The 4732-nt window shown below is 58.8% G+C and overlaps 1 non-coding gene across 1 annotated transcript; it reads right to left on the bottom strand.

Moving 5' to 3' along the window:
- Positions 1-635: 635 nt before the first annotated feature.
- On the bottom strand, positions 636-2622 carry LOC148345670 (18S ribosomal RNA). Its single transcript, XR_015848559.1, has one exon. It is a non-coding gene; the product is annotated as an 18S ribosomal RNA (ribosomal RNA).
- Between the last annotated feature and the right edge of the window lie 2110 nt (positions 2623-4732).

Here is a 4732-nt window from a genome sequence, read left to right on the forward strand (position 1 = left end):
GTAGCCGGTGGGAGCACCGTTTCGTCGCCCTGAACCTTCGTCTCGGGCGGGCGTCCCGACGCCGCCGCCATACGGCCGTTGTGATCCGTGCGGGGATCCGCTTGCTCGGCGACCCTCGCCGAGAGCAGCCCCGCGCCGCACGGACACGCGACACCGACGGGCGGACGGACGCCGGGGCGCCGGCCCGAACCGTTACCTTTAAAGGACGGGAGGTCGTCGAGGCGAGTGCCGCCCCGGAAGCGCGCGCCGGAAGCGCGAGAACCGCGCCGAGCTAGGGTCGTCGGCATAGGGGGATTCCCCGGTTACGGGGGTCCCGCGCACGGCCGCCGCCTTTCGCCCGTCGCTGGCGGTCGCCTGTCGTCGCGCCGCGCCGCGCTACTGGGGTCGTCGGACGAGCGCGCTACCCCGCTCGCACGGAGGTAGCGCGACATCGCCCGCCGCCTTTTCTCGCCTCGCGCCGCGCCGCGTGGCGCCCGCCGAACTCGCTCCGACGCGCGGCCCGGGAGTGACCCGCGCCGCGCCCCCCGTCCCGTCCCGTCCCGGTCTACCCTCTTCCTCCGCCTGCGACGACCCGCCGCCCTCGGCGTCTGGCTCGTCGGGGGTGTACCGAGGCGGATCTGCTGCCGCTCGTACGTTAATGATCCTTCTGCAGGTTCACCTACAGAAACCTTGTTACGACTTTTACTTCCTCTAGATAGTCAAGTTCGACCGTCTTCTGGCACACCGCCGGAGCCGGGGCCGGCCCCGGCGGGGACTATCCGAGGACCTCACTAAGCCATCCGATCGGTAGTAGCGACGGGCGGTGTGTACAAAGGGCAGGGACTTAATCAACGCAGGCTAATGACCCGCGCTTACTGGGAATTCCTCGTTGGTGGGAAATAATTGCAATCCCCAGGCCCTGTCACGAGCGGGGTTCATAGGATTACCCGCGCCTGCCGGCGCGGGGATAGACGACGCGCTTATACGCTCAGTGTGGCGCGCGTGCAGCCCCGGACATCTAAGGGCATCACAGACCTGTTATTGCTCATTCTCGTGTGGCTGAGAGCCACTTGTCCCTCTAAGAAGTTTTCTGCCGCCGACCGCGCGGGGGGCCGCGGTACTATTTAGTATGTTTGAGTCTCGTTCGTTATCGGAATTAACCAGACAAATCGCTCCACCAACTACGAACGGCCATGCACCACCACCCACGGTATCGAGAAAGAGCCTTCAATCTGTCAATCCTTTCCGTGTCCGGGCCGGGTGAGGTTTCCCGTGTTGAGTCAAATTAAGCCGCATGCTCCACTCCTGGTGGTGCCCTTCCGTCAATTCCTTTAAGTTTCAGCTTTGCAACAATACTCCCCCCGGAACCCAGACACTTGGTCGGTTTCCCGGGTGCTGCTCGGCGGGTCATGGGAATAACGCCGCCGGATCGCGAGTCGGCATCGTTTATGGTCGGAACTAGGACGGTATCTGATCGTCTTCGAACCTCCGACTTTCGTTCTTGATTAATGAAAACATTCTTGGCAAATGCTTTCGCTCTCGTCCGTCTTGCGCCGGTCCAAGAATTTCACCTCTAGCGGCGCAGTACGAATGCCCCCGGCCGTCCCTCTTAATCATGGCCCCAGTTCATGACAACCCACAAAATAGAACCGGAGTCCTATTCCATTATTCCCAGCTGCGATATGCAGGGGCGGCCGTGTGGCCTGCTTTGAACACTCTAATTTCCTCAAAGTAAACGCTTCGGGCCCCGCGAGTGACACCCAGCGAAGGGCATCACGGGGGCTTTTGCCGAGAGGCAGGGGCTGGGACAGACGGATGCACGCCTCGCGGCGGACCGTCAGCTCGCGTCCCGGGGTCCAACTAGGAGCTTTTTAACTGCAGCAACTTTAAAATACGCTATTGGAGCTGGAATTACCGCGGCTGCTGGCACCAGACTTGCCCTCCAATGGATGCTGGCCGATGGGTTTGTGTTCGGCTCATTCCAATTACGGAGACTCGAACGAGTCCCGTATTGTTATTTTTCGTCACTACCTCCCCGTGTCGGGAGTGGGTAATTTGCGCGCCTGCTGCCTTCCTTGGATGTGGTAGCCGTTTCTCATGCTCCCTCTCCGGAATCGAACCCTGATTCCCCGTTACCCGTGGTCACCATGGTAGGCGCAGAGTCTACCATCGAAAGTTGATAGGGCAGACATTCGAATGAGTCGTCGCCGCCTCGGGTGGGCGAGCGATCGGCACGAGGTTATCCTGAGTCAACACAAAGGGGGGGCCGGGCCGGCGGAACGAGGACCGGCGCGCGCGGAGCCGCCCGCGCCGCTTACGCCCCCGCCCGGAGAGGCGGAGGCCGGACGCGGGGGACGCGCGCGACGGCTGAGCCCCCGCCCGCCGGACACCGCGTGGGTTTTTGTGTCTGATAAATGCACGCGTCCCCGGGGCGAGGCCGGAGCCCCGCCCGCGAGTCGGCGCTCGTTTGCATGTATTAGCTCTGGATTTGCCACAGTTATCCAAGTAACGGTGGAGCGATCAAAGGAACCATAACTGATTTAATGAGCCGTTCGCAGTTTCACTGTACTGGCCATTCGTACTTAGACATGCATGGCTTAATCTTGAAAACAAGCATATGCTACTGGCAGGATCAACCAGAGTGCGTCTGCCGCCGGGGGGGCGCTGCTGGTGGCGGTGCGGCCCTGGTCCGGGACGAGGCTGTGGCTACAGCCGGGCCCGGGGGGCCGCGCGACACTCGTATACGTTCGGACGGGCTGACGAGCGGGTGTCGTGAAACGATGTTTCGCGCGGAGCCCTAGCACGCGTGGCGTCGGGCTCCGCGACGGTCGGACGTCTGGGTGTGGCTCGAGACGGAAGCTCGACCTCGGTTCGTCTTGGTTCTGCCGCCAAAAGGTTCACGCCGAGGCATGGTTTCGCAAGAGGGCCCCGCGAGTGCCAGCCGTGGATCCCGCCTCACTCGTAACTCGTATCGGATTCGTCCGGCCTCACTTTCGTTCGCACATCGGACAGTTATACGTGTGCTTTAGTAGCTTCCGTTCCCTCTTAGTGAGGCCGTCCGTACGTACCGCCCCAGCTCTTTCTGAGGCGGGTATCCACTCGGCTCGGGGGGGCCCAACGTTTGCCTAGTATCCTCGGCGCTGGAGCTTGACCCGCAAAGCCGGAGGAGCCGCACGCCCGAACACCGGCTTGCGCCGGCCGACGTGGGCCCTCCGAGGCGGGTCTCGTGTGCCAATCGCTCAGTTGGGGAACCGGCAGGCCCGTGGGCCGACGCCGGCTCACCCGGGGGTGAAGGGTGCTTCGATGGAGGCCCCCTGTCAGCCTCCGCGGAAGTCCGGCTTCAATACTTTAAAGTTTGAAAAACTTAGACATTTTTCGAGAACCGGAGCTTAGAGGGGTACATGCAAAAGCCAGGGCCGCGGGAAGCGCCCTAAATACTTCAATACTTTAAAATTTGAAAAACTTAGAAATTTTTCGAGAACCGGCATCTTCCCTCGGTAATTGCGAGATGCGAGGCCGCCCCTAGCCTCTGCTCTGTCGGACTCAATGGTCACGGGTGGCCGCTGATTAGCCCTGGTGCTCACCTCTCAAAATTGCGAGTCCCTAATATAATTCTGGCTGTCGGCTGGAGAAGGGGGTATAAAATCGGCACTTGAGGGAACGCCGGGCCCTCAAGTTCGGGGCCCTCTAGCGGATTTTTGAGGTACTGCACTCCCATTGGAAATGCATGGGCGCTCCGTCCACTACCATGTAATTCCCTCACAATATCTGCCCCTGCGTGGCCGCGGGATGCTACTGCAGCCCCGTTGGTAATGAATGGGCCTTTCGGAGGCCATAAATACAGCGCCGCTGCATGGATTTTGGCGGTACTGCTGCTGTCGCTGAAAATACATGGACCCGTCTGAATGAATGGGCCTTTCGGAGGCCATAAACTCAGCGCCTCTGCATGGATTTTGGCGGTACTGCGGCTGTCGCTGAAAATACATGGACCCGTCTGAATGAATGGGCCTTTCGGAGGCCATAAATCCAGCGCCGCTGCATGGATTTTGGCGGTACTGCGGCTGTCGCTGAAAATACATGGACCCGTCTGAATGAATGGACAAAATATAAATCAGACACTACAGAACACAAGCATAATCCAAGATTACAAAATCATCTCAGCCTTTAAAAGAAACAAAAACCTGAAAGACTACTTAGTAAAAAGTAAATTACCAGAAATCAACATAACACAAACGCAGGGCCCCACATTCTACAAACAAGCCACCACAGTTAGGAACACCGTCACCAACACAAACTACCTAATTAAACAAACAATCACACCTGCTACGGAAAACTGAAAATACATGGACCCGTCTGAATGTATGGGCCTTTCGGAGGCCATAAACTCAGCCAGCGCCGGGCCAGTGTTTGGGGTATTGTGCCCGCCACTAGTGGCTGAATACATAATAATAATAATAATAATAATAATTCCCTTGTATTGTCATTCTGTGTAACAATGTACACAGAACGAAATGTCGATTGCACTGGGCTAGTGTTGAGGGAACGTCGGGCCCTCAAGTTCGGTGGCTTGGAGCGGATTTTTGAGGTACTGCACTCCCATTGGAAATGCATGGGCGCTCCGTCCACTACCATGTAATTCCCTCACAATATCTGCCCCTGCGTGGCCGCGGGATGCTACTGCAGCCCCGTTGGTAATGAATGGGCCTTTCGGAGGCCATAAATACAGCGCCGCTGCATGGATTTTGGCGGTACT

Source organism: Urocampus carinirostris, unplaced genomic scaffold (assembly GCF_059441175.1).
Source record: "Urocampus carinirostris isolate Australia breed hairy pipefish unplaced genomic scaffold, RoL_Ucar_1.0 HiC_scaffold_36, whole genome shotgun sequence".
NCBI lineage: Eukaryota > Metazoa > Chordata > Actinopteri > Syngnathiformes > Syngnathidae > Urocampus > Urocampus carinirostris.